This window comes from Tursiops truncatus, chromosome 8 (genome assembly GCF_011762595.2).
Source record: "Tursiops truncatus isolate mTurTru1 chromosome 8, mTurTru1.mat.Y, whole genome shotgun sequence".
Lineage (NCBI taxonomy): Eukaryota > Metazoa > Chordata > Mammalia > Artiodactyla > Delphinidae > Tursiops > Tursiops truncatus.
In genome coordinates this window covers 26,248,941-26,272,448 of record NC_047041.1, presented here as the reverse complement: position 1 = coordinate 26,272,448, position 23,508 = coordinate 26,248,941, and the positions used below count along the sequence as shown (strand labels likewise).

The following is a 23,508-nucleotide window of genomic DNA, read 5'->3' as shown; positions in this document are numbered from 1 at the left end:
CAAAGCAGCTACTTGAGAAAATTGTATTTAGAGGAACAACATATGGGAACCTAAAATATATATGAGAACTTAGATAATATTATTAGTTAGGATATGAAAATGCCTGGGAGACATCTACTTGGAGGTGTCCAGGAAATGGTAGAAATATGGATCTTAGGTTATAGATAAAGGTAAGAGGATGGAGATACATTTTGAGAATCATTGCTCATTGAAGCCATTAGAATGGATGAATTGCCTAGGGTAATTGAAAAGAAAGAAGAATACCGATACTGAGGAGCCAGACAGAAAATAAAGGATATTAAGTAGAAGTAGTTGGAAAATTAGGAGAAGCAGGAAAGAGTAGTACTGTAAAATAAGGGAAAAGAGTGCCAAGATATTTCAGAGTCTGTTACTTCTGTTTGCTTTTCATAGAAATTAACATTTAAGTCTTTAAAATAGGTTGTATTTATATATTTATCTTTGGGACAAAAAGGAAGAGAATGCTGGGTCTGCTTTGTCTCTAGCCAGGTCTGGGGTGAGAGGACTCACAGAGGATAGGAATGCAGGCCAAACCCTCATGCTTATTTTCAGGAAGAGAAAGGTATGTTGTGCTTAGTGAGTGATGAGCTAGAGATGTTTAGGGATAATTGGACTCATAGGTACGATCTTCAGAGGATTATACTCTCAGTTGAATCATCATGTTTGACAATCTGGCCTTCTTGTAGTTTCAGAAATTAAATTTTTGGCAGTGTACCCTGAGATGATAATTGGCTCATGAAAGCCTATCTTATTTGAGAACGCAGTATCTTAATTCATAGTGAGAAATACACCTGGATAGTTTTATTGACTATCCAGCATATTTTGTAATGGTAGGAATATTATATAGAAAAAAAATTTTTTTGGAATATAACTCAGCACAGAGGGAGTTAGAAAATCTTAATGAGAAAAGAAGATAGAGGTACTTTTTCCACAATTGTGGGATTGAGTTGCTGACCCCATTGAGAATCTGATAAAAGTGATCTTTTCTTCAAAAAGAAATTTATATACAAAGTTGTTTATTTCAGGGGAGTTTGTAAAACTCCCAGGAGTTTACACAAGGATCACAGGTTAAGAATCCTCATTCCATGGGGATATATCTGCCAGGGCAACTAAACATTTATGTCAATTGATTAAGGGCACTTGCTTCCCTTTATTAGAGACACACTGTCCTGTTCTTTGTTGTTCTTGTTGCTATTGCTGTTCTTCTCTGCAACATACATAAGTCTTTTTGTTGCAATATATAGCATGTACATTTATACATACCTATTAAGTTGTATAACATATACCTTAGAGAAAGTAGTTTGAATGAATGCTCAGTGCCCACATCACACTGAAGTTGACTGAAGAAGAACAGAGAAACTTATACTGACAGTGAAGGGTAGGAAAGACAGAATGATAGCTAGGGGAATCAGGTTGGTTGGGAGGTCTTTTTGAGAAAATGTTTTTAGGAAGAGAGGGATAAATATTGCTGAGGAGAATGCTAAGTTTGGGTGAGCAAGCTTCCAGGGGAAGGGGTAAGCTTAGACGGGAAGTAGGATCACCTTCTCTTCTGAGCTAGAGGGAAGTAGTAAAGATGTATACAAATACAGATAAATAAGGAGGAGGTAGCAGATAAATAAGAAGGGGAGCAGATTATTGATGGTGTTTCTGCTTGATGTTCTCTGTTTCCTTTGTGAAGTAGAAGGTAAAATCATCATCTGAGATGACAACTTGGGAGTAGAAGTAGGATGGAGGGACTGAGGAAATAGTATAGATTTGAAACAACTTTGCTTAGGTAATAAAAGAAGCAAATGAATTGCTGGGAACCATTGAGGATCCATGTGAGGCTGGAAAGCATATCTTGACTGTCAGGGTTTCTATTTTTTTTTCTTTTAACTTTTCAAATGAGCTTTACTGAGGTATAATTTATATATAATAAAATAATCCTATATTAATTGTACTATTTAGTGAATATACCTTTTTAACTGTCAGTTAAGATAGCATTTCCATTCCCCATAAAGTTCTTCATGGCTCTTTGCAATCAGTTCCTCCTCACCCTCTCTCCTCCTCCACTCTGGGATTGGGCAGGCATAGATCTGCTTTAGCACGCTATAGATTAGTTTTCGCTGTTCTGGAATTTCATATGAATATTCATATATAATTGACTCTTGAACAACACGGGTTTGGACTGCACAAGTTCATTTGTACGTGGATCCTTTTCGAGGAATATGTACTATAGTACTGCACGATCTACAGTTGGTTAGTTGAATCTGCGGATGTGGAACCATAGATATGGATGGCCAACTGTAAAGTTACACGTGGATTTTCCACTGCACTGAGGATCAGCACCCCTAACCCCCACATTGTTCAAGGGTCAACTGTAATATGATCCTTTTTGTGTCGGGCTTCTTTGGCTTTACATAATGTTTTTGCCACTCACGTAATTGCATGTATCAGTATTTCCTTTCTCTTTATTGCTATATTCCAGTGTATGAATATACCATAATTTGCTTATCTGTCTTATCTGTTCAAAGTCATTTGGGTGGTTTTTTAGTTTGCGCTAGTATGAATAAAGCTACTGTGAATGTTTGTGTACAAGTCATTTGGTGGACATGTTTTTCTCTTGGAAGAATGCCATAGTTTTCCAAAGTGTTTGGACCATTTTACACTCCTACCAGCAATATATGAGAATTCCAGTTATTCTACACCTTTGCAAGCACTTGGAATTTTCAGCCTTTGTACTTTTTTGACCATCCTACTATGTGTAGTAATATTTCATGTGATATTTCCCTGAACACCAGTGATGTAGAGCATTACTTTAAGTCTTTATTGGCCATTCTGTTTTCTTTTATGAAGTCCAATTTATTAATTATTTTCTTTTATCATTAATTTTTCGTAGTTACTGCTTTTGGTGTCCTAATTTTTGCACATCTCAAGGTTGTGAAGATTTTCTCCTGTGTTTTTTTCAAGAGGTTTTGTAGCTTTGGCTTTTTCGTTTATCAGCGATTCATTTTGAGTTAATTTTTGCTTATGGTATGTAGTAAGTGTCAAATTTCAGTTTTTCCACGTGGATTTCCACTTGTTCCAGCATCATTTGTTGAGAAGGCTAACCTTTCTTTGTTGAATTACTTAGGCTCCTTTGTTTTAAATACAATTGAGCATATATATTTGTGGGTTAATTTCTAGACTCTGTTCTGTTCCCTTGGCTTGTATGTCTCTCCTTGGCCAGTAAATAAACTGTTGTAATTACTGCAAGTTTAGAGTAAGTCTTGGAATAAGGTAGTGTAAGTTCTATGATTTTGTTCTTTTTGAAAATTGTTTGCTACTCTAAGTTCTTTGCATTTTTAAAATAAATTTTAGAATCAGCCTATCACTTTCAACAAAAGTATGTACTGATATTTTGATTGGAATTGTTTTGCATCAGTAGATCAATTTTGGGAGAATTAATATCTTAAAATAGAGAGTCTTCCAACCCATCATGTATGTGGTATGTCTCTCCATCTCTTTAAGTCTTCTTTAATTTCTCTCACAGTGTTCTGGAATTTTCAGTGTAGAGGTCTTACTATCATCTTTTGTTATATATTTTATATTTTATTTTCTTGGGGTGCTGTTGGAAATGGAATGAAAAAAATAAATTTTATTTTTTGTGTATTTGCAGCTAGCATGTACGTTTACAGTGGATTTTTGTATATTTACCTTGTATCTTGTCACCTTGCTAAATTCACAAGTACTAGTGTTAGGTTTTTTTGGTTGATTCTTAGTACATGATTATATTATGTGTGAATAAAGACACTTTTTTTTCTTTCCGATCTCTAGGTGTTTTATCCCATTTGTTAATTTTTTGTTATTTTATTTCACTCGCTAGGCCTTCAATATAGTGTTGAATAGAAGTGGTGAGAGTGGACATCCTTACCTGTTCTTTATCTTAAGTGGAAAGCATTTATCTTTCACCTTTAAGCATGATGTTAGCTGTGGGCTTTTCATGTATGCCCTTTTAGACTGAGTAAATTCTCCTCTATTTTTATTTTTTTCTAAGAGTTGGTGTCTTGAATAGCATTGGATTTTGTCAAATACTTTTTCTGCATCTATTTATATAATCATATGATTTTTCTCCTTTATTCTGTTAGTATGGAGAATTACATTGGTTGATTTTTGAATGTTACAGCAACCTGAGTTTCTGGGATATACTCTATTTGGTTATTTTTGTTTATTTAATTATAAAATATTTTATTTATATATACTCACAAGCACATTTTATTTTATATATATTTTTTCTGATATGATTTGCTCACAATTAGTTGAGAATATTTGCATCTGTGTTTATGAGGGGTATTGGGTTTTGTTGTAAGGGTAATGCTGGCCTCACGTATGAATTAGGAAATGTTCCCTGTTCTTCCATTTGTAGAAGAGTTTGTGCAGGATTGGTGTGATTTCTTCCTTAAAGGATTGTTAAAACTCACTAGTCAAACTGTTTGGGCCTGGAGTTTTCTTTGTGGGATGCTTAAAGGACACATTTAATTTCTTTAATATCTGTATTAAATGTTTTCTCTTTATTCTTGAGTTAGTTTTGGAATTAAGGTTTGCAAGGAATTTGTTTATTTCATCTAAATTTTTGAATTTATTGTCATAATATTGTAATATTCCTTTATTGTCCTTTTAATGTCTGTTGAGTCTGTAGTTATGTCCCCTCTTTCATTCCTGATTTTGGCTATTTCTATTTTCTCATTGTTTCCTTTAGAATAGTTTTAGGTTTATCAATTTTATTAATCTTTTCAAAGAATTGCCTTTTAGTTTCATTAATTTTCTAGTTGTGTATTTTCTATTTTATTGATTTCCACTCTCTTTTTACTGTTTCTTTCCTGCTACCTATTTTGTATTTAATTTGCTCTTCTTTTTCTAGCTTCCTGAAGTGGGTTGTGTAGGTCTTTGATTCTAAATCTTTCTTATTTTCGAATGAGTATTTAATCTACAATTTTTTCTCCTAACACTGTTGTATCTCCATCTAACTAATTTTGATGTGTTATGTTTTCATTGTCATCTTTTCAAAATATTTTCTAATTGATTTTGTTACTTTTTTTAAACTTACAGACTATATATGAGTTTAAAATTTTCCAGGTATTTGTGGATTTAACCAGTTTTGTTTTTGACTTCAAATTTAATTCTATTGTTGTCACAAAACATACTCTGTATAATTTAGTTTTAAAAAAAAAATCATAGAGACTAATTTTATGGCCTAGCCTATGCTCTATCTTGGTGAAAATTCCTTATGTAATTGAAATGAATGTATATTCAGCTGTTGTTAGTTGTAGTGTTCTGTGAATGTCAACATGGGAAAGTTTATTCATAGTGTTAAGTCATCTGTATTCTTACTGATTTTCTCTTTTCCTCTTCTGTCAGTTACTGAGAGAGCAGCAGTAAAATCTGTGTTGTGGATTTGTCTTTTTCTTCTTTCAGTTTTGTCAGTTTTTGCCTTATGTATTTTGAAGTCTTGTTAGATACATACACATTTAAGATTGTTGTATCTCCTTGATGAATTGATGGTTATATTATGAAATGTTCCTCTTTATTTCTGGTAATATTCTTCTTTAAGGTCTACTTTTGTCTCATAGTAATAAAGCCTTTTCAGTTTTCTGACTTTTTGTTTTCATGGTGTATTTATTTTTATTCTTTTAGTTTTAATGTATCTGTTTATTTTATATTGAAAGTATTTCTTGTGGACAGTCTGTGTTTGGGGCTTGCTTTTTTATCTAGCTTATCAGTTTCTTCCTTTTAAATTAGAGGATTTTCTCCACTATATAATATGACAGCCATATTGACTAACATTTCTGGTAAAAATTTACTGAAGTTATATCAGGTTGAAAGTTCATTTCTTCAGGGTCACTAGCCAGATTTTTTAAGTGTTTGTAGACACACATGGCTAGGTTAGTGGCTACCATATTGGGCGGTGTAGGTATAGAAAGATCCTATTAGATAGTGCTGGTTTAGATTATTAATGTTTAATGTAATTACAGGTATGTTTGAGTTTGTCTGCCATCTTGCTTTCCCTTTTCTATTTGTCCCATTTATTTTTTCTCTTCCTAGCTTCATTTGGGTTAGTTGGTTTTATTTTAGTGTTCTTATTTGTTTATTCATTCATTGATTCATTCTATGTTTTTTTTAGTTGAATGAAAGATTTTTAAAATTTTGTAGTGCCTTATACTTTTCAAAAGTTTCACAGACATGATTTAATATAATCCCATAATAACCCTTAATTTTAATCCCCTGTGCCTATATTGCCCCTTTCCCCTTCTCTCTCCCCACTGTTAACTACTAGTTTACCCTCTATATCTGTGAGTCTGCTTTCTTTTTGTTTTATTCACTAGTTTGTTTTATTTTTAGATACCACATATAAGTGATATTTTGTAGTATTTGTCTTTCTTTGTCTCACTTACTACTTCACTTAGCATAATGCCCTCCAGGTCTGTCCATGTTGCTGCAAATGGCAAAACTTCATTCTTTTTTATGGCTGAGTAGTATTCTGTTCTATTATATATATATATATATATATATATATATATATATATATGACATATCTTTATCCATTCATCTGTTGGTGGACATTTCAGTTGCTTCCATACCTTGGTGATTGTAAATAATGCTGCTCTGAACATTCGGGTTCATGTATCTTTTTGAATTAGTGTCTTTGTTTTTTGGGGGTATATACTTGGGAGTGGAATTGCTAGATCATATGGTAGTTGTATTTTTAGTTTTTTGAGAAACCTCCATACTGTTTTCCACAGTGGCTGCACCAGTTTACATTTCACCAACAGTGTAGCATGGTTCCCTTTTCTTCACATCCTTGTCATTTGTCATTTGCGTTCTTTTTGATGATAGCCATTCTGACAGGTGTGAGGTGATATCTCATTGTGGTTTTGATTTGCATTTCCCTGATAATTAACGATGTTGAGTATCTTTTTGCCCATCAGCCATCTTCATTTCCTCTTTGGAAAAATGTCTGTTCAGTTCTTCTGCCCATTTTTTAAATGGGTTATTTGTTTTTTTGATTACGAGTTGTATGAGTTGTTTATATATGTGGGGTATTAACCCCTTTCAGTCATATCATTTGCAAATATTTTCTCCCATTCAGTAGGTTGTCTTTTCGTTTTGTCAGTTGTTTCCTTTGCTGTGCCAAAGATTTTAAGTTTAATTAGGTCCCATTTATTTACTTTTGATTCTGTTTCCTTTGCTTTAAGAGACGGATCCAAAAATATATTGCTGAGATATATGTCAGAGTGTTCTGCCTATGTTTTCTTTTAGGAGTTTTATAGTATAGGTCTTATATTTAGGTCTTTAATACATTTTGAGTTTATATTTGTATACGGTGTTAGAGAATGTTCTAATTTCATTCTTTTATGTGTAGCTGTCCAGTTTTCCCAGCACCACTTATTGAAGGGACTGTCTTTTCTCCATTGTATATTTTTGCCTCCTTTGTCATAGATTAATTGACCATAGGTGTGTGGGTTTATTTCTGGGCTCTCTATCCTGTTGCATTGATCTATGTGTCTTTTTTTTGGTGCCAGTGCCGTACTGTTTTTATTACTGTAGCTTTGTAGTATAATCTGAAGTCTGGAAGCATGATTCCTCCATCTCTGTTCTTCTTTCTCAAGATAGCTTTAGCTATTCAGTGCCTTTTGTGTTTCCAAAGAAGTTTTAAAATTATTTGTTCTAGTTCTGTGAAAAACGCCATTGGTAATTTGATAGGGATTGCAGTGAATCTGTAGATTGCCTTGGGTAGTATGGTCATTTTAACAATGTTAATTCTTTCGATCCAAGAACACAGGTATATCTTTCTATTTGTGTCTTCTTCAGTTTCTTTCATCAGTGTCTTATATTTTTCCGAGTACAGGTCTTTTACCTCGCTAGGTAGGCTTATTCCTAGATATTTTATTCTTTTTGATGTGGTGGTAAATGGGGTTGTTTCTTACATTCTGTTTCTGATAGTTCACTGTTGGTGTATAGAGATGCAACAGATTTCTGTATATTAGTATTGTATCCTGCAACTTTACTGAATTCATAGATAAGCTCTAGTAGTTTTCTGGTAGTGCTTTTAGGATTTTCTATGTATAGTGTCATGTCACTTCTAGATAATGACAGTTTTACTTCTTCTGTTCCAATTTGGACTCCTTTTATTTCTTTTTCTTGTCCGATTGTGGCTAGGACTTCTAAAACTATGTTGAATAAAAGTGGCAAGAGTGGGCATCCTTGTTTTGTTCCTGATCGTAGAGGAAATTGAGCATGACGTTAGCTGTGGATTTGTCATATATGGCCTTTATTATGCCCACTTTCTGGAGAGTTTTTATCATAAATGTTGAACTTTAATGTAAGGTTTTTCTGCATCTATTGAGATGGTCATATGGTTTTAATTCTTCAATTTGTTAATGTGGTGTATCACATTGATTGACTTGTAAGTATTGAAAAATCCTTGCATCCCTGGGGTAAATCCTACTTGACAAAGGTGAATGATCCTTTTAATGTATTGTTGGATTGAATTTGCTTATCTCCTGTTGAGGAGTTTTGCATCTATCTTCAGCAGTGATATTGGCCGGTAATTTTTTTTTCTCAATATGTTTGTCTGGTTTTGGTATTAGGGTGATTCTGGCCTCAGAGAATGAGTTTGGAAATGTTCCTTCCTCTGCAATTTTTTTGGAATAGTTTGAGAAGGATAGCTGTTAACTCTTCTCTAAATGTTTGGTAGAATTCACGTGTGAAGCCATCTGGTCCTGGACTTTTGTCTGTTTGGAGTTTGTTTTTTTTTTTAAATTACTGATTCAGTTTCATTACTGATAATTGATGTATTCATACTTTTCTATTTCTTCTTGGTTCACTCTTGGGAGATTGTACCTTTCCAAGAATTTGTCTGTTTCTTCTAGGTTTTTCATTTTATTGGCATATAGTTGTTCTTAGTAGACTCTTTTGACCTTTTGTATTTCTGTGGTGTTGTAACTTATACTTTTTCATTTCTGATTGGACCATTTCTCTTTTTCTCTGATGAATCTGGCTAAAGGTTTATTGGTTTTGTTTATCTTTTCAGAGAGCAAGCTTTTAGTTTCATTGATCTTTTCTGTTGTTTTTTTAAGTCTCTGTTTCATTTATTTCTGCTCTGATCTTTATGGTTTCTTTCCTACTACTAACTTTGAGTTTTGTTTCTTCTTTTGCTTGTTTCTTCAGGGGTAAGTCAGGTTCTTTATTTGAGTTTTTTCTTGCTTCCTGACATAAGCTTGTATCACTGTAAAGTTCCCTCTTAGAACTGCTTTTTCTCGTCCCGTATGTTTTGGATCATCATCTTTTCAGTGTTATTTGTTTCTAGGTATTATTTCCTCTTTGATTTCTTCAGTGATCCATTGGATTTTTAGTAGCAAATTCTTTAGCCTCCACGTGTTTGTGTTTTTGTTTTTAACATCTTTATTGGGGTATAATTGCTTTACAGTGGTGTGTTAGTTTCTGCTTTATAACAAAGTGAATCAGTTATACATATACATATGTTCCCATATTTCTTCCCTCTTGCGTCTCCCTCCCTCCCACCCTCCCTATCCCACCCCTCCAGGCTGTCACAAAGCACCGAGCCAATATCCCTGTGCCATGCGGCTGCTTCCCACTAGCTATCTACCTTACTACGTTTGTTAGTGTGTATATGTCCATGACTCTCTCTCGCCCTGTCACAGCTCACCCTTCCCCCTCCCCATAACCTCAAGTCCGTTCTCTAGTAGGTCTGCGTCTTTATTCCTGTCTTACCCCTAGGTTCTTCATGACATTTTTTTTTCTTAAATTCCATATATATGTGTTAGCATACGGTATTTGTCTTTTTCTTTCTGACTTACTTCGCTCTGTATGACAGACTCTAGGTCCATCTACCTCATTACAAATAGCTCAATTTCATTTCTTTTTATGGCTGAGTAATATTCCATTGTATATATGTGCCACATCTTCTTTATCTATTCATCGGATGATGGGCACTTAGGTTGTTTCCATCTCTGGGCTATTGTAAATAGAGCTGCAATGAACATTTTGGTACATGACTCTTTTGAATTATGGTTTTCTCAGGGTATATGCCCAGTAGTGGGATTGCTGGGTCATATGGTAGTTCTATTTGTAGCTTTTTAAGGAACCTCCATACTGTTCTCCATAGTGGCTGAACCAATTCACATTCCCACCAGCAGTGTAAGAGTGTTCCCTTTTCTCCACACCCTCTCCAGCATTTATTGTTTCTAGATTTTTTGATGATAGCCATTCTGACTGGTGTGAGATGATATCTCATTGTAGTTTTGATTTGCATTTCTCTAATGATTAATGATGTTGAGCATTCTTTCATGTGTTTGTTGGCAGTCTGTATATCTTCTTTGGAGAAATGTCTGTTTAGGTCTTCTGCCCATTTTTGGATTGGGTTGTTTGTTTTTTTGTTATTGAGCTGCATGAGCTGCTTGTAAATTTTGGAGATTAATCCTTTGTCGGTTGCTTCATTTGCAAATATTTTCTCCCATTCTGAGGGTTGTCTTTTGGTCTTGTTTATGGTTTCCTTTGCTGTGCAAAAGCTTTGAAGTTTCATTAGGTCCCATTTGTTTATTTTTGTTTTTATTTCCATTACTCTAGGAGGTGGGTCAGAAAGGATCTTGCTGTGATTTATGTCATAGAGTGTTCTGCCTATGTTTTCCTCTAAGAGTTTGATAGTTTCTGGCCTTATATTTAGGTCTTTAATCCATTTTGAGCTTATTTTTGTGTATGGTGTTAGGGAGTGATCTAATCTCATACTTTTACATGTACCTGTCCAGTTTTCCCAGCACCACTTATTGAAGAGGCTGTCCTTTCTCCACTGTACATTCCTGCCACTTTATCAAAGATAAGGTGTCCATATGTGCGTGGGTTTATCTCTGGGCTTTCTATCCTGTTCCATTGATCTATCTTTCTGTTTTTGTGCCAGTACCATACCATCTTGATAACTGTAGCTTTGTAGTATAGTCTGAAGTCAGGGAGCCTGATTCCTCCAGTTCCTTTTTTCGTTCTCAAATTTGCTTTGGCTATTCGGGGTCTTTTGTGTTTCCATACAAATTGCAAAATTTTTTGTTCTAGTTCTGTGAAAAATGCCAGTGGTAGTTTGATAGGGATTGCATTGAATCTATAGATTGCTTTGGGTAGTAGAGTCATTTTCACAATGTTGATTCTTCCAATCCAAGAACATGGTATATCTCTCCATCTATTTGTATCATCTTTAATTTCTTTCATCAGTGTCTTATAATTTTCTGCATACAGGTCTTTTGTCTCCTTAGGTAGGTTTATTCCTAGATATTTTATTCTTTTTGTTGCAATGGTAAATGGGAGTGTTTTCTTGATTTCACTTTCAGATTTTTCATCACTAGTATATAGGAATGCCAGAGATTTCTCTGCATTAATTTTGTATCCTGCCACTTTACCAAATTCATTGATTAGTTTTCTGGTAGCATCTTTATGATTCTCTATGTATAGGATCATGTCATCTGCAAACAGTGACAGCTTTACTTCTTCTTCTCCGATTTGGATTCCTTTTATTTCCTTTTCTTCTCTAATTGCTGTGGCTAAAACTTCCAAAACTATGTTGAATAAGAGTGGTGAGAGTGGGCAACCTTGTCTTGTTCCTGATCTTAGTGGAAATGCTTTCAGTTTTTCACCATTGAGGATGATGTTTGCTGTGGGTTTGTCATATATGGCCTTTATTATGTTGAGGAAAGTTCCCTCTATGCCTACTTTCTGCGGGGTTTTTATCATAAATGGGTGTTGAATTTTGTCAAAAGCTTTCTCTGCATCTATTGAGATGATCATATGGTTTTTCTCCTTCAATTTGTTAATATGATTTATCACATTGATAGATTTGCATATATTGAAGAATCCTTGCATTCCTGGAATAAACCGCACTTGATCATGGTGTATGATCCTTTTAATGTGCTGTTGGATTCTGTTTGCTAGTATTTTGTTGAGGATTTTTGCATCTATGTTCATCAGTGATATTGTCCTGTAGTTTTCTTTCTTTGTGACATCCTTGTCTGGTTTTGGTATCAAGGTGATGGTGGCCTCGTAGAAGGAATTTGGGAGTGTTCCTCCCTCTGCTATATTTTGGAAGAGTTTGAGAAGGATAGGTGTTAGCTCTTCTCTAAATGTTTGATAGAATTCGCCTGTAAGCCATTTGGTCCTGGGCTTTTCTTTGTTGGAAGATTTTTAATCACAGTTTCAATTTCAGTGCTTGTGATTGGTCTGTTCATATTTTCTATTTCTTCCTGATTCAGTCTTGGCAGGTTGTGCATTTCTAAGAATTTGTCCATTTCTTCCAGATTGTCCATTTTATTGGCATAGAGTTGCTTGTAGTAATCTCTCATGATCTCTTTTATTTCTGCAGTGTCAGTTGTTACCTCTCCTTTTTCATTTCTAATTCTGTTGATTTGAGTCTTCTCCCTTTTTTTCTTGATGAGTCTGGCTAGTGGTTTATCTATTTTGTTTATCTTCTCAAAGAACCAGCTTTTAGTTTTATTGATCTTTGCTATTGTTTCCTTCATTTCTTTTTCATTTATTTCTGATCTGATTTTTATGATTTCTTTCCTTCTGCTAGCTTTGGGGATTTTTTGTTCTTCTTTCTCTAATTGCTTGAGGTGCAAGGTTAGGTTTCTTATTCTAGATGTTTCCTGCTTCTTAAGGTGGGCTTGTATTGCTATAAACTTCCCCCTTAGAACTGCTTTTGCTGCATCCCACAAGTTTTGGGTCGTTGTGTCTCCATTGTCATTTGTTTCTAGGTATTTTTTGATTTCCTCTTTGATTTCTTCAGTGATCACTTCATTATTAAGTAGTGTATTGTTTAGCCTCCATGTGTTTGTATTTTTTACAGATCTTTTCCTGTAATTGATATCTAGTCTCATGGCGTTGTGGTCAGAAAGGATACTTGATACAATTTCAATTTTCTTAAATTTACCAAGGCTTGATTTGTGACCCAAGATATGATCTATCCTGGAGAATGTTCCATGAGCACTTGAGAAAAATGTGTATTCTGTTGTTTTTGGATGGAGTGTCCTATAAATATCAATTAAGTCCATCTTGTTTAATGTATCATTTAAAGCTTGTGTTTCCTTATTTATTTTCATTTTGGATGATCTGTCCATGGGTGAAAGTCGAGTGTTTAAGTCCCCTACTATGAATGTGTTACTGTCGATTTCCCCTTTTATGGCTGTTAGTATTTGCCTTATGTATTGAGGTGCTCCTATGTTGGGTGCATAAATATTTACAATTGTTATATCTTCTTCTTGGATCGATCCCTTGATCATTATGTAGTGTCCTTCTTTGTCTCTTCTCATAGTTTTTATTTTAAAGTCTATTTTGTCTGATATGAGAATTGCTACTCCAGCTTTCTTTTGGTTTCCATTTGCATGGAATATCTTTTTCCATCCCCTTACTTTCAGTTTGTATGTGTCTCTAGGTCTGAAGTGGGTCTCTTGTAGACAGCATATATAAGGGTCTTGTTTTTGTATCCATTCAGCTAATCTGTGTCTTTTGGTGGGAGCATTTAGTCCATTTACATTTAACGTAATTATTGATATGTATGTTCCTATTCCCATTTTCTAAATTGTTTTGGGTTTGTTATTATAGGTCTTTTCCTTCTCTTGTGTTTCTTGCCTAGAGAAGATCCTTTAGCATTTGTTGTAAAGCTGGTTTGGTGGTGCTGAACTCTCTCAGCTTTTGCTTGTCTGTAAAGGTTTTAATTTCTCCATCAAATCTGAATGAGATCCTTGCTGGGTAGAGTAGTCTTGGCTGCAGGTTTTTCTCCTTCGTCACTTTCAGTATGTCCTGCCACTCCCTTCTGGCTTGTAGGGTTTCTGCTGAGAGATCAGCTGTTAACCTTATGTGGATTCCCTTATGTGTTATTTGTTGTTTTTCCCTTGCTGCTTTTAATATGCTTTCTTTGTATTTAATTTTTGACAGTTTGATTAATATGTGTCTTGGCGTATTTCTCCTTGGATTTATCCTGTATGGGACTCTCTGTGCTTCCTGGACTTGATTAACTATTTCCTTTCCCATATTAGGGAAGTTTTCAACTATAATCTCTTCAAATATTTTCTCAGTCCCTTTCTTTTTCTCTTCTTCTGGAACCTCTATAATTCGAATGTTGGTGCGTTTAATGTTGTCCCAGAGGTCTCTGAGACTGTCCTCAGTTCTTTTCATTCTTTTTTCTTTATTCTGCTCTGCAGTAGTTATTTTCACTATTTTATCTTCCAGGTCACTTATCCGTTCTTCTGCCTCAGTTATTCTGCTATTGATCCCATCTATAGTACTTTTAATTTCATTTATTGTGTTGTTCATCATTGCTTGTTTCATCTTTAGTTCTTCTAGGTCCTTGTTAACTGATTCTTGCATTTTTTCCATTCTATCTCCAAGATTTCGGATCATCCTTACTATCATTATTCTGAATTCTTTTTCAGGTAAGCTGCCTATTTCCTCTTCATTTGTTAGGTCTGGTGCATTTTTATCTTGCTCCTTTATCTGCTGTGTGTTTTTCTGTCTTCTCATTTTGCTTATCTTACTGTGTTTGGGGTCTCCTTTTTGCAGGCTGCAGGTTCGTAGTTCCTGCTGTTTTTGATGTCTGTCTCCAGTGGCTAAGGTTGGTTAAGTGGGTTGTGTAGGCTTCCTGGTGGAGGGGATAGTGCCTGTGTTGTGGTGGATGAGGCTGGATCTTGTCTCTCTAGTGGGCAGGTTCACGTCTGGTGGTGTGTTTTGGGGTGTCTGTGGCCTTATTATGATTTTAGGCAGCCTCTCTGCTAATGGGTGGGGTTGTGTTCCTGTTTTGCTAGTTGTTTGGCATAGGTTGTCCAGCACTGTGGCTTGCTGGTCTTTGAGTGAAGGTGGGTGCTGGTGTTAAGATGGAGGTCTCTGGGAGATTTTCGCCATTTGATATTATGTGGAGCTGGGAGGTCTCTTGTTGACCAGTGTCCTGAAGTTGGCTCTCCTACCTCAGAGGCAGAGCCCTGACTCCTGGCTGGAGCACCAAGAGCTTTTCATCCACACGGCTCAGAATAAAAGGGAGAAAAAGTAGAGGGAATTAGTAGAGGTATGAGGAAAGAAAGAAGGAAAGGAGGGAAGGAAGGAAGGAAGAAAGAAAGAAAAGCAAAGAAGGAAAGAAGGCAAGAAGGAAAGAAAGGAGGGAGGGAGGGAGGGAGGAAGGAAGGAAGGAGGGAAAGAAGGAAAAAAGACAGAAAGAAGATACAGTAAAAATAAAATAAAGTATAATAAAGTTATTGAATTAAAAAATTCGTATTTAGAAAAAAAAAAAAAAGGGACGGATAGAACCTTAGGAGAAATGTTGGAAGCAAAGCTATACAGACAAAATCTTACACAGAAGCATACATATACACCCTCACTAAAAGAGGTAAATGGGGAAAAATCATAAATCTTGCTGTCAGAGACCACCTCCTCAATTTGGGATGATTCGTTGTCTAAAGGAGGGAAGGAAGGAAGGAAAGAAAGAAAGAAAGAAAGAACGAAGGTAAAGTATAATAACGTTATTAAAGTTAAAATTGATTATTAAGAAAAAAAATTAAAAAAAAAAACCATGGACGGATAGAACCTTAGGACAAATGGTGGAAGGAAGACTATACAGACAGGATCTCACACAGAAGCATACACATATACATTCACAAAAAGAGGAAAAGGGGAAAAAAATCATTGATCTTGCTCCTAAAGTCCACTTCCTTAATTTGGGATGATTGGTTGTCTATTCAGGTATTCCACAGATGCAGGGTACATAAAGTTGATTGTGGAGCTTTAATCCGCTGCTTCTGAGGCTGCTGGGAGAGATTTCCCTTTCTCTTCTTTGTTCTCACAGCTCCCAGGTGCTCAGCTTTGGATTTGGCCGTGCCACTGCGTGTAGGTCGCTGGAGGCCGTCTGTTTTTTGCTCAGACAGGGCGGGGTTAAAAGAGCCGCTGATTCGGGGGCTCTGGCGCACTCAGGCCGGGGGGTAGGGAGGGGCAAGGAGTGCGGGGCGGCCCTGCGGCGGCAAAGGCCGGCGTGACTTTGCACCAGCCTGAGGTGCGCTGTGCGTTCTCCCGGGGAAGTTGTCCCTGGATCCCGGGAACCTGGCAGTGGCAGGCTGCACAGGCTCCGCGGAAGAGGGGTGTGGAGAGTGACCTGTGCTCACACACAGGCCCCTTGGTGGCAGCAGCAGCAGCCTTATCGTCTCCCGCCCGTCTCGGGGGTCCGCGCTTTTAGCCGCGGCTCGCGCCCGTCTCTGGGGTTTGCGCTTTTAGCCGCGGCTCACACCCGTCTCCGGAGTTCCCTCAAGCAGCGTTCTTAAACCCCTCTCCTCACGCACCAGGAAACAAAGAGGGAAGAAAAAGTCTCTTGCCTCTTCGGCAGGTGCAGACTTTTCCCCGGACTCCCTCCCGGCTAGCCGTGGCGCACTAACCCCCTGCAGGCTGTGTTCACGCCGCCAACCCCAGTCCTCTCCCTGCACTCCTAACCGAAGCCCGAGCATCAGCTGCCAGCCGTGCCCGCCCCAGCGGGTGAGCAGACAAACCTCTCGGGCTGGTGAGTGCTGGTCGGCACCAATCCTCTGTGCGGGAATCTCTCCGCTTTGCCCTCCGCACCCCTGTTGATGTGCTCTCTTCCGGAGTTTCCGCCCCGAAGCTTTCCCCCTCCACCACCCGCAGTCTCTGCCCGCGAAGGGGCTTCCTAGTGTGTGGAAACTTTTCCTCCTTCACAGCTCCCTCCCATTGGTGCAGGTGCCGTCCCTATTCTTTTGTCTCTGTTTTTTCTTTTTTTTCTTTTGCCCTACCCAGGTACGTGGGGAGTTCCTTGCCTTTTGGGAGGTCTGAGGTGTTCTGCCAGCGTTCAGTAGGTGTTCTGTAGGAGTTGTTCCACGTGTAGATGTATTTCTGGTGTATCTGTGGGGAGGAAGGTGATCTCCACGTCTTACTCTTCCGCCATCTTCAAGGTCCCCCCGTTTGTGTTTTTTTGCAGTTTTTTTCTTTACTTGGTTTCTAGTCTCACAGCATTGGCAAAGATGCTTGATATGGTTGCAGTTTTCTTAATTTTACTGGGGCTTATTTTGTGACATTTGTCTAAGTTACTGTTTGTCTGAAAATTTGTTTTGTTTAGTCTTCATTTTTAAAGTTTTTTTCCTAGACAGATAATTTTAAGTTTATAGTTCTTTTCCTGTACTTTAAGATGTCATTTTATTGTCTTTTGCCTACATTGTTCCTAATGAGAGACATTTGCAATCATGTTTATCCCTTTCTCTCTGTATATATTTCTTTCTGCTCTGAATGCTTTTAAAATTTTTTCTTTATCATTTTTTTTAGCAAATCAATTATGATACGTTTGATACTGTTTTCTTTTTCTTTAACCTGCCTTGGGTTCATTGTGCTTTTTTGATTTATGAGTTCATAGTTTCCATCAAATTTGAAACTTTCTGGCTATTATTTTCGTGAAATGTTTTTTGTGTCCCCTCTTATTCTGCTAGTCTCCTTAATTCTGTCCCATAAGTCACTGAACCTTTATTTATTTTCGTTCTAGCCTTTTCTGTTCTTCAGTTTGGATAGATATTACTGTTGCATTTTAGGTTCAAGTTCACTAGGCTTTTCTTTTGTAGCATCTAGTTGGCTGTTATCCCCAGTCATTAAAGTTTTCATTTCAATTATTGTATTTTTCATCATTAGACATTTCATTTGGGTGTTTTTTATATCTTCATTTTGACTCCTATTTGTTCATGCTTTCCTTTCCTTGGGCATATTTATAACAGCGGTGTCAAAATCCTAGTTTGCTATGTCATTATCTCTTTATTTCTTGTTCTGTTTTGATTAACTGATTTCTTTTCTTGTCTTTGGGTCACATTTTCGTGCTTTGAATGTCTAGTAATTTCTAATTAGATGCTGAACCTTGTGAAAGTTATATTGTGACTACTGGATTTGTTGTCTTCCTGTAAAGGGTCTTGAGTTTTCTTTTGGTGGGGAGTAGGTTACTTGTGTATTAGCTTAATACTTTTCAAAGGCTGGTGTTTAAGTTATGTTTGTGTGCATCTAGAGTAGCCATTACTTCTAAGACATGCTAAGGCGTGCCCTTTGTGGTTTCTCTGCTGATTGCCCTCGGTATTCAAGGAGATTTCTCTATTCTGGTTGGTGGGAACTAGAATGTCTTCTCGCCCTTTGTGAGCTCTGGGGATTTCTCTGCTCATAGTACTCTAATAATTGTTCCTTCCATGGTAATTATTCTTTGTCTGTCCTTGCATCCTAAGAATGTTCAGTTTGATATTCAGTTAAAGACTACAGGGGTCTCTTATATAGTTTTCTGGAGTTCTTTCTCTGTGTAGCTCCCTTTTCATGGATGCTCTATCTCAGCCATCACAAAGTAAAAATTCTGTTTTCTTATCTCAGTGAGATTGTCATATTGGGCTTGAGTTACCCTGCCTTGTGCCATGGTCTAGAAAGTGCCACTAGGCAAAAAGCAGTAGAGTGTAATTGTAGCACTCACCTCATTTGTTTGCCTTTTCTCAGGGATCATAGTCCTGCACAACTGAGATTCAATGTTTAAAAACAGTTGTTTCTTATATTTTTAATTTTATTTCCATTTCTGTATATTTTTCTAGTCTGATGTAGCATTTATTTTTTCACGGCTAGTGCAGAAGTCTTCAAGTATCTTTGAGAAATATATGTATTTATGTAGGTACTTTATATTTTAAATATAAAATGTATGCATTTTATGTGTATTATGCAAATATAAGTAAATGTATTTTATATACATATGTAATACTTCATATATATATATATATATATATATATATATAATATGTACATTTACATATGTTTTTATTGGTGACACTTTTCTGTCTTGGTCCTGTATTTAGGTTTTGACTGTTAGATGGGATTAGGAGTGTGGTTAATTATGATGGCTACACATGAGAAGAAGAGTCCTGGGAGCTATCTTAGGTCAAGAGGCACGTTGATGGTTTATGAGTTCTTCAAGGTAGGGTCGAGGATTGAAACAGCAGGAGAACTTAGGTCATAGCATGGGGAGAGGGGAACATAAGTCATGCTGAAGTGGTGAGGTGAGTGAATAATAGTGAAAATTAGCAACAAAATTAATAGGGAATGGAGGCAGGAGAGTTGTACAGAATGGTCCAGTTGTCGTTGTGTAAATGAAAAATGAGTACTAGCTGTATCACATATGCTTCTTTCATTCAGTACCTAGTATTTAATGCAGGCTGCTGCTTAAAGTTTCTGACTTGGGCTTTTGCAAGGGTGGATTGAGTTAATTTTAATGCGCATTTATTGAATGCCAGCTCTTTGCCAGACATTTTTTATATACATGGGGAATACAAATATATAGAGTTCAAAGTTTTGGGGAACTCATTTTATAATTAAACAGACACATACTTCCAGTATGTAATCTCATGATGCCAAGGCATGTCAAGGTATTAAGGGAAGGAGGATTTCATATGCAGGTTTTGAGGAAATGATGCTTGAGTTCAGACTTAAAGGATGAGTAAGAATCACCCTGGCATATAGAGGTGTGTGTGCACAAGGAATTGTGAGAGCAAGGTGTGGAAGTAGGAGATAACATGATATAAAAGTGTCTGTGTGTGCATGTGTGTGTTTATGTATGTACATAGGTAAATACAACTATAAGTAACTTAACAATATTAGATTATAAAACAAGAGGAGAGTGAATGGAGATGAAATTGTAAGAGTTGATAGGACTTTGTAAACCAAGAAGTTTGAATTCTTCAGTAGGGAGTATATCATCAAATTAGGTTCATTTGTGTTATTAGAGAACCCCAGAATAGCCATTGGTTAATATAAAATATATAGAATCTAAAAATAGTTAACTTTTCTTTTTCTGAATTTTATTTTTTTATACAGCAGGTTCTTATTAGTTATCTATTTTATACATATTAGTGTATATATGTCAATCCCAAGCTCCGAATTTATCCCCCGCACCCCCCCCCCCCGCCCCATTTGGTGTCCATACGTTTGTTCTCCACATCTGTGTCTTTATTTCTGCCTTGGAAACCTGTTCATCTGTACCATTTCTCTAGGTTCTAAATATATGCATAAATATAGGATATTTGTTTTTCTCTTTCTGACTTACTTCACTCTGTATGACAGTCTCTAGGTCCATCCACGTCTCTACAGCTGACCCAGTTTCGTTCCTTTTTGTGGCTGAGTAATATTCCATTCCATTGTAGATATGTACCACATCTTCTCTATCTGTTCGTCTGTTGATGGGCATTAGGTTGCTTCCATGACCTGGCTATTGTAAATAGTGCTGCAGTGAACGTTGGGGTGCAAGTGTCTTTTTGAATTTTGGTTTTCTCTGGGTATATGCCCAGTAGTGGAATTCCTGGGTCATATGGTAATTCTATTTTTAGTTTTTTAAGGAACCTCCATAGTGTTCTTCATAGTGGCTGTATCATTTTACCTTCCCATCAACAGTGCAAGAGCATTCCCTTTTCTCCACACCCTCTCCAGCATTGGTTGTTTGTAGATTTTCTGATGATGCCTATTCTAACTGGTGTGAGATGATACCTCATAGTTTTAATTTGCATTTCTCTAATAATTAGTGATGTTGAGCAGATTTTCATGTGCCTTTTGGCCATCTGTATGTCTTTGGAAAAATGTCTATTTAGGTCTTCTGCACATTTTTTGATTGGCTTGTTTTTTTAATATTGAGCTGCATGAGCTGTTTTCATATTTTGGAGATTAATCCTTTGTCAGTTGCTTCATTTGCAAATATTTTCTCCCATTCTGACTGTTGCCTTTTCCTCTGGTTTATGGTTTCCTTAGCTGTGCAAAAGATTTTAAGTTTAATTATGTCCCATTTGTTTTTGTTTTTATTTTCATTATTCTAGGAGGTGGGTTAGAAAAGATCTTGCTGTGATTTATGTCAAAGAGTGTTCTTATGTTTTCCTCTAAGAGTTTTACAGTATCCAGTCTTACATTTAGGTCTTTAATCCATTTTGAGTTTATTTTTGTGTATGGTGTTAGGAAGTGTTCTAATTTCATTCTTTTACATGTAGCTGTCCAGTTTTCCCAGCACCACTTATTGAAGAGACTGTCTTTTCTCCATTGTATATCCTTGCCTCCTTTGTCATAGGTTAGTTGACCATAGGTACATGGGTTCATCTGTGGGCTTTCTATCCTGTTGCATTGATGTAAATTTCTGTTTTTGTGCCAGTACCATATTGTCTTGATTACTGTAGCTTTGTAGTGTAGTGTGAAGTCAGGAAGTCTGATTCCTCCAGCTCCATTTTTTTACCTCAAGATTGCTTTTGCTATTTGGGGTCTTTTGTGTCTTTATACAAATTTTAAGATTTTTTTGTTCTAGTTCTGTAAAAAATGCCATTGGTAATTTGATAGGGATTGCATGGAATCTGTAGATTGCTTTGGGTAGTATAGTCATTTTCACAGTATTGATTCTTCCAGTCCAAGAACATGGTATATCTCTCTGTCATCTTTGATTTCTTTCATCATTGTCTTATAGTTTCCTGAGTACAGGTCTTTGACCTCCTTAGGTAGGTTTATTCCTAGGTATTTTATTCTTTTTGTTGCAGTGGTGAATGGGATTGTTTCCTCAGTTTCTCTTTCTGATCTTTCATTGTTAGTGTATAGGAATGCAAGAGATTTCTGTGCATTAATTTTGTATCCTGCAACTTTACCAAATTCATCGATGAGTTCTAATTGTTTACTGGTGGCATCTTTAGGATTTTATATGTATAGTATCATGTCATCTGTAAACGGTGACAGTTTTACTTCTTCTTTCCCAATTTGTATTCCTTTTATTTCTTTTTCTTCTCTGAATGCTGTGGCCAGGACTTCCTAAACTATGTTGAATAAGTGTGGCGAGAGTGGACATCCTTGTCTTGGTCCTGATCTTAGAGGAAATGCTTTCAGTTTTTCACTGTTGAGAATGATGTTTGCTGTGGGTTTGTCATATATGGCCTTTATTATGTTGAGGTAGTTTTCCTCTATGCCCACTTTTTGGAGAGTTTTTATCATAAATGGGTGTTGAGTTTTGTCAGAAGCTTTTTCTGCATCTATTGAGATGATCATAGGGTTTTTATTCTTCAATTTGTTAGTATGGTGTATCACATTGATTGATTTGCATATATTGAAGAATCCTTGCATCCCTGGGATAAATCCCACTTAATGATGGTGTATGATCCTTTTAATGTGTTGTTGGATTCTATTTGCTAGCATTTTTTTAAGGGTTTTTCCATTTGCATCAGTGATATTGGTCTGTAATTTTCTTTTTTTATAGTATCTTTAGTTTTGGTATTAGGGTGATGGTGGTCTCGTAGAATGAGTTTGGGAGTGTTCCTTTTTCTGCAATTTTTTGGAAGACTTTGAGAAGGATGGGTGTTAGCTCTTCTGTAAATGTTTGATAGAATTCACCTGTGAAACCCTCTGGTCCTGGACTTTTGTTTGTTGGGAGATTTTTAATCACAGTTTCAGTTTCATTACTTGTGACTGGTCTGTTTATATTTTCTGTTTCTTCCTGGTTCAGTTTTGGAAGGTTATACCTTTCTAAGAATTCGTCCATTTCTTCTAGGTTGTCCTTTTTATTGGCATAGAGTTGCTTTAGTAGTGTCTTAGGATGCTTTGTATTTCTGCGGTGTCCTTTGTAACTTCTCCTTTTTCATTTCTAATTTTATTGATTAGAGTTCTCTCCCTCTTTTTCTTGATGAATCTGGCTAAAGGTTTATCAATTTTGTTTATCTTCTCAAGGAACCAGCTTTTAGTTTTATTGATCTTTGCTATTGCTTTCTTGTTTCTGTTTCATTTGTTTCCACTCTGATCTTTATGATTTGTTCTACTAACTTTGGATTTTGTTCTTCTTTCTCTAGTTCCTTTAGATGTAAGGTTAGATTGTTTATTTGAGATTTTTCTTGTTTCTTGAGTTAGGCTTGTATAGCTATAAACTTCCATCTTAGAACTGCTTTTGCTGCATCCCATGGGTTTAGGATCATCATGTTTTCATTGTGTTTGTGTCTAGGTATTTTTTGATTTCCTCTTTGATTTCTTCAGTGATCTCTTTGTTATTTAGTAATGTATTGCTTAGCCTCCACGTGTTTGTGTTTTTTACGTTTTTTTCCCTGTAATCTATTTCTAATCTCAGCATTGTGGTTGGAAAAGATGCTTGATATGATTTCTATTTTCTTAAATTTACTGAGGCTTGATTTGTGACCTGAGATGTGATCTATCCTGGAGAATGTTCCGTGTGTACTTGAGAAGAAAGTGTAATCTTTTTTTCAGATGGAATGTCCTATAAATATCAATTAAATTGAACTGGTCTATTTTGTTGTTTAAAGCTTTTATTTCCTTATTAATATTCTGTCTGAGTGATCTGTCCATTGGTATAAGTGAGATGTTAAAATCCCCCACTATTATTGTGTTACTGTCAATTTCCTCTTTTATAGCTGTTAGCATTTGTGTTATGTATTGAGGTACTCCTATGGTGGGTGCATATATATT

The 23,508-nt window shown here is 36.2% G+C and overlaps 1 protein-coding gene across 3 annotated transcripts in view; it reads left to right on the top strand.

Annotated features, from left to right (window-relative positions):
- The window catches only part of CWF19L2 (CWF19 like cell cycle control factor 2), a 194,476-nt gene that overhangs the window by 2,677 nt on the left and 168,291 nt on the right, over positions 1-23,508 (top strand). The window lies entirely within an intron of this gene.